The sequence below is a fragment of the Pseudoliparis swirei genome, chromosome 4 (genome assembly GCF_029220125.1).
Source record: "Pseudoliparis swirei isolate HS2019 ecotype Mariana Trench chromosome 4, NWPU_hadal_v1, whole genome shotgun sequence".
NCBI classification, from domain to species: Eukaryota; Metazoa; Chordata; class Actinopteri; order Perciformes; family Liparidae; genus Pseudoliparis; species Pseudoliparis swirei.
In genome coordinates this window covers 24,343,046-24,353,602 of record NC_079391.1, presented here as the reverse complement: position 1 = coordinate 24,353,602, position 10,557 = coordinate 24,343,046, and the positions used below count along the sequence as shown (strand labels likewise).

At 40.4% G+C, this 10,557-nt stretch overlaps 1 long non-coding RNA gene across 1 annotated transcript; it reads left to right on the top strand.

Moving 5' to 3' along the window:
- The first annotated feature begins 6,691 nt into the window (after positions 1–6,691).
- On the top strand, positions 6,692–7,920 carry LOC130192212 (uncharacterized). Its single transcript, XR_008831350.1, has 3 exons — positions 6,692–6,800; positions 7,403–7,495; positions 7,743–7,920. It is a non-coding gene; the product is annotated as an uncharacterized LOC130192212 (long non-coding RNA).
- Positions 7,921–10,557: the final 2,637 nt, after the last annotated feature.

The window sequence follows — 10,557 nt, the reverse complement described above, 5'->3', positions numbered from 1 at the left end:
ACGCATCTCTTCCCAACAGCGCTATAGGTGTATGTTCAGAGACCAATATGGGTAGTTTGATCTTTACTTCTTGATAGCTGAGATCAACTGGTTCTGTGAGAGGGATCAGCTGTTTTACTCCCTCAAACCCGATTGTCCGGATCCATTGGCCAGACATGGGGAGATGTGTAGCATCTTTAGGCCGAATACAGGTGAAAGCCGCTCCGCTGTCTACCATCACTTCCAATGGTCGATTATTTATTTTCACCTTTATCGTTGGATCTTTCTCCGGGCCTGATACTACCAGCTGGCACCTCCCCTTCGAGTCTTCCGGGCACCTCTATAGCCCTGGTTCCGGGCCTCTGTCAGGGTTTACTGGTCCTCTGTTCGCTCCGGATTGGCCCCTGTCTCCTCCTCTGGGATTTCCTCTATTATTTCCTCTGAAATCTCCTCTGAAATCCCCTCCCCTCTGGTTACACTCACGGGCGAAATGGCCAAGGGCTCCACACGTATAGCATTCGTCTGAACGCTGTTGGGAATTGGGATTATACCGTCCTCCTCTTCCGAGATTTCTTTGATTTCTGCCATTCCAGGGTTGTTCTTGGTTGTAATCTGCCCGTGGGTAGAAGGCGGCGGGAGCCACTGGAGATTGCTGGAGCTGCTGGAACTGGGCCTGGTATGGCTCTGATGTCAACACAGGTTGAGTTGGTGGTGCCTGACTCTGCATAACCAACGCTTGCTTCCTCTCTGTCCTCTTTGTGTCTCGAGTTGTATATTGTTCAATTTCCTGAGGGTTTCTTGTTCCTGACCCTTGATGTCTTGGTCTTTCTTCCTGTACAGCTCCACCTGGTGTGCAATATGATCAGTGTACACTTTTCTTTCCAGGCTCCCCAGCCCAACCACTTCTGCCAATTTGCTTCGTACTGGCAGCGGCAAACCCAGCAGGATCTTGCCTCTCAACACTGACTGGTCCATGCGACTCAAATCCGGATCATTCCCTGTGACATTCCTCCATGTTTGATGAGTTCTTGACACATAGGCTCTTGGGTTCTCAGCCTCTCCCAGTGGTTCAATCAAGATGTTGTCGGGATGCACATTTGTCGGAAATGTCTCCTTTAGTGCCCTACACAAGCGACCTCTGCTTGCCGCGAACAGCTCTGAGTCATTTACAGCCGTTCCCCCGTACCGCGCCAGTCCAGCTTTTTGTAGGATTTCTCCCATGCCGTGGACCCCAAGGAGATTAGCCAGGAGTCTTTTGATGTCTCCCATCGCTGGCTGTGAGCCAATCATGATTTCTTCCAGTTTTGCAATCCAAGGATGTGCTCCGTCTTGAATAATGGGCAGTTTTTCCAGTATATTTGACATATCGGTGTTCAGCAATGGCTTATACTCCAGATTCTGGCCTCGGACGATCACTGGGCACATTGTCTTGGGCGTGGACTGTTTCCTACGGCGCAATCTGTTCTTCATGCCTGATTGCCTTGAGTCTTCTCTTTGTAAATCTTCCTTCTGTACCTGCAACTCTTCCAACTGTTTTATCAGCTTCCTTTGTTCTTTTGTCTTTCAGTTTTCTTCAAGTCACGGAGAAGCCGGTCGATGCTTACTTCAACCTCTCTCACAGTCCTCTGTGTATCCTCTTCATCGCTGTCCTCCTCTTCATTGTCTTGAGTGGTTCTATCTCCTCTTCTTTCCGCTCTAGCCAGCGTCCGCTTGACTTTAGGATCGTATCCCCCCATGTCCTCTTCTTCATCACTCTCGTCGATTTCTTCATCTCTCAATTCCACCCAATCGACCTCAGTCTCCCAGTCAGTTGTCTTCTTCCTTCCGGAATTTGGATACGTTGTTATGGTTGTCTCCGCTCGTCCTCTCTCGGTTATTTGGTCCTCACTGTCTCTGACCAGATAAGATCCCTTCTGACTCATCACTGGGAGCTGCGGATAAACCCTCTTGGGCTTCTTCTCTTCTTCATGGCGTGGTCGTCTTTTTACTGGATTCATATGTGAGAAAGTTGGATCGGTGTCGGTCAGCAGTTTCTCAGTTTGTTTCATATTTTGCTCTATTTCTTCCGCGTATTTATCTCTTTTCTCGATGGTAGCATTCCTGAGCTTCTGTCCTTCCTCTTCAAATAACCGAAGGATGCCAAGCTCCACCAGTCTCTTCTCTTTGCGTCTTCCTCCTTTGTGCCTTTCTTTTGGCCTGCCTTGTATGTGGACACAAGTACCTTCATCACGTTAATCACGTCTGGGTTGAGTGTCCCCTCCTTGGGCCACGGTTGGTCAACCTGGGGCCATCGTTTTGACCATTTCTCGGATATCTTTGCGATGTTTGCGATGCCGCTGACCAAAGGATTGTTTGTCTGTACTACATCAACTGGAGTAGATACCTTTGGATCTTTGGTGACATTTTTCCCCATTATGACGGCTTTCTTAAGCACTGTTATTATTGTATTGTTTATTGCAAGCTCAAGGTACTTCAATTAACCACTTAACAGAAATCAATCAACAAAAATAAATCAATTAACCAATCAACGAATTAATCAATTAACAAAAATTAATCAATTAACCAATTAACGAATTAATTAAATCCAGACTCCCCCCTTTTATTAATGAGATTGATTTGTCTCTGCCAAAATACCAAAGGCTCACAGGCCCAACCCTGAGTAATGTATGTGCTAATCAACACAGCAAGTGCATGCCCTCATTACTGACACCAACTGTCAAGCAGAGGTTTGCCCACTGTCATCAAATGTGGTCTTGAACTCTTCTAGCAATGTCCGTGTTGAATCACCATTCAGCACATATCAAAACAAACACTGCATAAAAACATAAGCAAAGCAAAATAAAGAAAAATAAAAATTATGAAAAGTAAAAAAAAATTATGAAAATTAAATAATAATAAAAAATAAAAATAATTAGAATTAAAAATTAAAATTACAAATTAAAAATAAAATTAAAGATTCAAATGAACAAATTAACAATTAAAATTAAAATGAACAAATTAAAAATTAAGTAAATAAAATGAAACCGTATTTGTCAGCCGAGTTTCGACTACCCCTATTTAATTAAAATTGTACTTGATCAGTCAGCCGCCAAGCCTTCATGTGTTTACCTAGATCAATGTTCTACAGTTTCACCAATGTACGCAGCTTTACAATGTGTATCATGAATATCTGACTTTGACTCGAATATATCAACACAAATGAAAAAGCTTGTGGAGTGAAACATGTACCGGCCTTTTGTTGCAGACTGTCCAGCAGGTGGTGCCAAACGTCAGTGGCCACGCCCCCGGCCTGGCCCTTGGTGTTAACTGGTTCTTTGTCCTCTTTTAGCCCAAATCTCATTCGTCATAAAATGAGTAAAAGAAAAGAAATATGAAATGGTTAGGTTCTATCAGCATGTAACCTTATGTTTAACAGACTGTGTTCTCCCCGGAATGCATGGCTTCCATCTGTGTAACCCAACACGTTCACCCCGTTCCCCCCACCCGTGCACCGGATGTAAGGACTGAGATGAGGATGTTTGCCCACAAGATGGCGATGACTAGTCGACCACCACGTGTTCGTTCACCGTGGGACTCTCGCGAGAGCACGAGTCAGTCCTCTACTCTTTTTTGTCTTTTTTATTTCGACGATCTTATTAACTAGTTAGTCTCCTCTTCAGGGAACTCACGTTTGTCTTTACGTTCTCTTATAGAATAAAAATGCACGGCGTGATTTAGAGTTTATTGAAAAACTCCACACGCCCGCACACAGCAACCAACGCACACACGCCAGCAGGCTCGCGCGCACGCACACACACTGGGTGCAGATTCTCCGGCCGAAGCAATCGCCCCCACCTTTTTTATTTCTCCAAACCGTGATCAGGCAATGTGCCTACACGACGCACAAATGGCTATTTTCTTTCCTAAAATCAGTCATTTATACCATTCATCCGTATTAGCATGCTCTTGCCGCTTGTTCCTCTCTTAAGGTTTAATTTCTGCTACCGTCCGAGACTTTATTTCCGATGAGAGGCTGCTTCGTGCATTTATTCGTCAATAACCGCAGAGTGGGAGCATACAATCGTACTTTATTTCTCAATCTCGTTAAGCCAGTACTAATTTCTTTAGACTATGTTCTATCCGATTTAAGCAGCTCTATGATCATTTTCCAAAAGGTCCTTTAACCTTCTCTCTCTTAATCTCTGACTATCCCGCGCAATATTATTTTAGCGATTAACTTTCCCGCGTCTTAACGTTAAAACAAATCAAAGGCCTTATTTTCGGATAACTGCACTTACTAATTAATACACCTCAATAACATTCGCTATTTACCACTATTTTACTTTAACCCGAAAAAACTTTTCCCTCTCAATTCAAACGCACCTTTTTCTCCCCGCACTCAAATATGCAGGAAAAATAAAAATATCGTTCGACACGGTGAAATTATTCTTGAGCCACGGTAATCACACACAGACTGCACTTAATGAACCATCATATCAATGAAGTCAGCAGATGTTTACCGTGTTTGTCGTCCTGAGTATTTTCACACGTGACTGTTCGTGACGCCACTTGTTGTATCTTTCTTCTTGGTTCCGTCGGCGCCGTTTGAATGAGGACTTGTAGAAAAAGAAGTTGCGAGAGACCCAGCACTCCAAGAATACAAAGTTTATTCTTTAGAGTACAAAGTAAAAACAGACGCTTCGTTCGAACGGCTGGGAATCCACGGGTCCGTGTATAAGGAATTCAACGGAGCTATGTGTGTTTACAGCTTATATAGATAAGAGAAAGTGGGAGGTCTTATGTTCGATTCTATAGGTTCCCTATAGAATCCCTATAGCCCCCCTTCCTCCAAAGATGATCTCTGGCGCGTTGGCCACCAAATATGGATATATAGGGCAGTCCCCTGATGTGGACTGTGGCGCCAGCGTGAGACAAAGGAACTCTTCCCTCCAAATTCTCGTGGGGCCTTCTTCTCTCAGATCTATAAACTAGCTGTATCTTTAAGAGTAAGATGCAAAATACACGACAAGGACATTAAAAACCTCTTCGGCCATATTCCCTGTAGAAGCCGTTATCATGGAGCACTGACAAACAACGGATATCAGACCGGGAACATTCACAATATATGTTCTCCATTATATGATGTGATATGTATTGTCATGTGCAGACTTTATAGGGTTAATCCTGTCACTGTTTTGATGGGCAAAGAGAACAACCAATCAGAGGTACTGAAGATGACACGGTCTACCCGAACCAGCGGACAAAAAATTAAACCCGCGGCAACACTCCAAAAGTAGCCCAATTCTGCGGAAAAACCGCGGACCTGGCAACACTGGCTCCTACGTCCAGTGTCGACTGCCTTCATTTTCGTTGTCAGGTGCGCCCGAGTTATTTCCTCCTTGACATGAGGATACTCCTCGGAGGTCTCGAGTCTTGAGAATTCTGATTGGTTTGCATGTGTTTATCCTTCTCGTTACACTGCCGACTACAGGTTTGGCATAGTTATGATGGCGCCTGGGGGCGTATTTATGCGGGTTCATATAAACAGAAACTTTTTTGAGAACGACCTTGTGTGTACGACATTATTTTTGAAAACGGAGGGGCAGAAATATTCGTTTCTGTAAATACCCGGCTATGTGTAAACGTGGCCTTACACACATTGTAATGTAGTGGACATTACATTTTAATGGCAGGTTCATTTTACATTTCTATTTTTGCAATATTTATTTATTATCATATTTGTAGAATTTTAAACACAAATAACTTGCAGTCAAAACAAATATCAAGAAGTTACCCACCCAATGTAATGTGAATAGATTTCACCAAACAATAAACAAATACATTAAATGTTAAGTCATTTACTATAGTTGTATATATCCTTAAAACAATATTTAAAATACTAAAGTTAAAAGATGATCATTGCATGACTGAATTGTAGATAATCATGCAATACAGGAAATCACTGTTTCTTTTTGTTTCAAACTGTAGAAACCTTTTTGCCTTTTCCATCTTTTTAATTATTTAACAGTATGTGAAGATGTTCAGGATGGTGTGATCAGACTAATAACAATAACTCTAGTCAAATTTACTCTATGAACTAAAAAAGGACATGTATATCTACTGGATTTAAAATATTTCTTTCCTGCTGAAGAAGTAACTGACAACAAACATAAACGGGTCCCTTTTTTCTTCTTTCCTAGTCTTCCGATGAATGTGGAAATGTAAAGACTGTGGTACTTCTGTTTCACGAAGATCGGAGCTTCTTAAACATTATAAGCTAGAACACCGACATTATGGCCGCCGCCATTCCTATCCGTGCATCCATTTGAACTGTCCATGTACCTGCAAGACCTGGAATGCACTTTGGAAAATGAGAGACTGTCACTTTTAAGTGAGGTGAAGAAGAGAAACAATCGTACAGTGATAAAGTCGAAAATGGACAATACTTTTTCAGTGCGAAGACAAGAAATTGTGGAAAAGGAATTGGGAGTGGAAGAGTTGAAAGAGAGATGGCCTGCATTGTTCTCAGTGGATGAGGTATGTGACTTTTTCTATAAGTCAGTGGTGGCTTGTAAAGTAAACGATATTTTCTTCTATTATAAGAAACCTACAAAAAAACTCACAACACATCTGCAATGCATCACGTAATGTTTTATAGCATTTGCATGTGCTTTTTTTTTTAAAGATCAATGCTGAATTTACAAGAATTACAACTGTGCCACTTCAACCGCGCTTCCTCACTGCCTTGGACAAGCACTACGGCAGACTGATGGAGATCATAAAAAAAAAAGGGAGGAGTTATCAGAGAGATAACCCTGAACATACTGAAAGTTCTTGATCACGTATGTACTTGCTTTGTTTACGACTTTGGAGTCGGAGATTACCTGTTGACCGATGCACTACCTTAATCGTTTTAGTTTCAAAGGTCTTTTAAATGGTTTGCTCGAAGTGTGTGTACATTAGGGTCTTGCAAAAAGTGCAATATTGCTATTGACCATCCGACCGCATGTCAAGTGAGTGTGGCACATTTTATTTATTTATTTTCATTATCGAGAGTTGGAAAAAAAATCAAAGTCTGAATCTCATTTCCCTTCTGTGTTCTGCATTTAACAATAATTAGGTATTTAATTACTATTAAAACGGTCATCTTTGTCATTTAAAAGCCAACAATGTACCTAATACAAGTACCTAAAATAGTTTATTTACATAGCACTTAAATCTGGATCTTCTGAGTAATATCAAATAAAAACAATAATTCTGCATTTTCACTATTGAGTCGATAATCAGGGAAAATTCCTTAATCGCAACAGCCCTAAATCACGATTACTGTAACTCCAAGTGCCCATTTTATGCATTGTACAGTGTTGCGTCTACAGTGATTTGTTCAAATTGGACAGCATCATTTTGCATTTTTATAATTTTGTGTGTTTGTGCTTTCACCTAGAGCCTTGAGGTGAATCTAAAAAGAGTGTGTCTGCTTAAGTGCCTGATTGTGTACCTTGGGGAAGATGGGGACAACCTTATCAAGGACTATCTGGTAAGTAGTTTTGCTTTAATTACATACGCTTCAAACAAAAGAAAACATTACATTAGGGCTGTGCAGTATACCGGTTTTAATTTCCCGTATGATATGAATTTTTCATAGCTGTAACAACTGCTGTTGCTCTTAACAGGCAGCAAAATATATTGTTCACCGCCGAGGACACAGCGGTCGGAGCTGTGGTACATCAGAAACTGGTTTCATCAGAATAACTTTTTTTAATAAGTGTTTTGTCTTTTATCAGGTTGTTCAGAAGGATGAAGCTTGGTCCCAGCTTCAGAAGTGCAAAATGGCAGTGTTTGTCTTCAGGGAGGAGGAGGATTGCCTCCAGCCGCCACACGACATTGGAGTTGTGATCGATGGTGAGGTCCTTAATGGTTTGCAATCAGTAGCGCATGCATGTGCCATGTTGCTTGGGCTCATTTATGCTCTATGAGCTATCCAAGTGAACTCAAACACACTTTTGATGCTCTGCAAAAAATCTTCATGGAGATAGAAGCCAAAAAGATGACCCGGTGAGTGTGCACTCTGAGTCTTAAACTCTAAATATTGTTGTGCATGTTATGCACAAAGGGTTTATCCCTTGTTAGCACTTTATAATAAGTGCACACTATTTAGCATTAGTATAGCAATGACAAACAATGAATTCATCATTTAGAAAGCATTATTCCAACATGAATACTCATTAGTAACTCATTCATAAACACAGTTCTAAATGTTTCATTAAGCTTGGGTTTCATACTTTATGAATGATAGATTCCCCATTTGTAAATGAAGTATTCAGGACTTTTATATGATTAATAAGATACTTTGTAAAGTGTTAGGAAATGATACACAATACTTAATTTACAAATGGGGAATCCATCATTTATAAAGTATAAAACCCAAGCTTATTAATCAAGAATGAAACATTTATAACTGTGTTTGGGAATGAGTTACTAATGAGTATTCATGTTGGAACAATGTTTTATAAATGATGAATTCAGTGTTTATTCATGCTTTACTAATGCTAAATAGTGTGTACTTATTATAAAGTGCTACCCTTCTTTGTTATCATAGTCTCTCATGTTAAAGGACGGATGTAAAAAAACACCGTAATGGCGTTCAAATTGTCATGTTTAAATGGAGCCATATTGTAATCGTATTGTTCATGTTAAGATTTATGTAGATCTTTTGAAGTCTATATATTTTTGTTATAGTTTAAACTAAATTAGACACTGATTGTAACAATGTTTTATATTCTAGCATATTTTGCGTTTGTTTATGGTAAACCTTTTAAGTTGTATAAAAGCAACATGAAAATGTATATTCTTCTACATTAAGCAACTTTTTTCCTTTGGACTAAATTAAATATATTATTAATTGCAATGTACTAAAACCAAAATGTAATTTAAGATTAATAAAATGACCTGTAACAAATTAGTGTTTCAATTAGTTAAGTCCAAAGTAAAAACGGAGCTTGTATGTACTAGAAAATATATAATTTTCTTCTTTTTTTTTCAAATAGAAAAATATAGTTGTTTTAATGTAAAACAAACAAACATGGTTTATGGTCTTTATAATTACTTATTTTACTTGGTGTGAATGTAATTTTTTTACTTTATATTTAATCAACATTTTAGGTTTCAACCAAATCAAATATATCATTTGAGAGAAACTAATAAATTTGCTTGTAACAAATTAGAGTGTTTGAATTACTTTTGTGTGAAGTAAAATCTTTGCTTTCATGTAATAGAAAATATGAGGTTTTTCCAAATTAAAAAATTAAGTTGTACCAAAGTAAAATAATTGTCTTTATAATTTCTTGCTGCAGACAATGGGACAGGAAACCGTAGTACCAGCTCACACTGAGTGGTTTGGAGGTATCTGGTCTGGACAGTGACGACTTTTATATTTTACCAGACGTGTTTACACAAAAGAAAATGCCAGTCACTGCTGATAACATGGTGACACCTGAAGACCTCGCAAACTGGTCGTATTTGTCGAAAGTTCACATCCCAGACCTAAAGGCAAGCGTGGACCTGTTGATTGGAACTTACGCTCCCAAGATATTGGAACCTTGGGAGGTCATCAACAGCCGTGGGAATGGCCCATATGCTATCAGGACCGTGCTAGGATGGGCTGTTAATGGTCCACTGAATGGAAACAGTGGTGCTATAGGGGCAGATATTTCCTCTGCTACAGTGAACAGGATCTCCGTGTGCAAACTGGAAAAACTGCTGGCCCATCAGTACAATCATGACTTTAATGAAAAGACCGAGGAGAAGGAAATGTCCAGAGAAGACCTCAAGTTTCTGGAAACCATGGAGCGCTCTGCAGTACTTCAGGATGGGAAATATTGTTTGAAGTTTCCTTTCAGGAAATAAGAGGTCTATCTGCCCAATAACTTTGCTGTGGCTAGACAAAGGATCCAGGGTTTGAGAAAGAGGTTTCTTAGCAACACACGTTTGCACAAGGAGTATGCAGGGTACATGAACAAACTAATCAGTAAGGCCAACAGAATATCGACCATCAGAGAGACATCGGAGCCTTCACAGTGGAGACATGTCAGTTCCAAAGACAATCCAGCCGACGATGCGTCAAGGGGAATAAAGGCCTCAGACTTTGAAGAGTAGCAGGTGGCTTGAAGGTCCTGGATTTCTCTGGAAGCATGAAGAGGACTGGCCTAAGACTGTGTTGGAAGTCTTAGTGGACTCAGATGACCAAGAGGTGAGAAAAGAGGCAACAGTAAATTGCATCGGTGTATTGGACGTGCCTAGTCCTACTGACCAACTTATTGCCTACTTTTCCAACTGGAGGAGGCTCAAAACAGCAGTTGCCTGGTTCCTCCGATTAAAGACCATGTTGTTGACATGCACTCGCCAGAGAAAGCAATTGGAGGCATCTGTGGTTAATCATTTGGAGGACACCAGTCAGAATAGGTCAAAGCGGGCTGCTAAACGACAGAGGGTCACAGCTGAGTCAAATAGGGTGATCTTGACACTGGATGATCTAATAGGAGCAGAAATTGCCATCATCAGATACTGTCAGGGACAAAGATTTAGTGAGGACATTTCTGA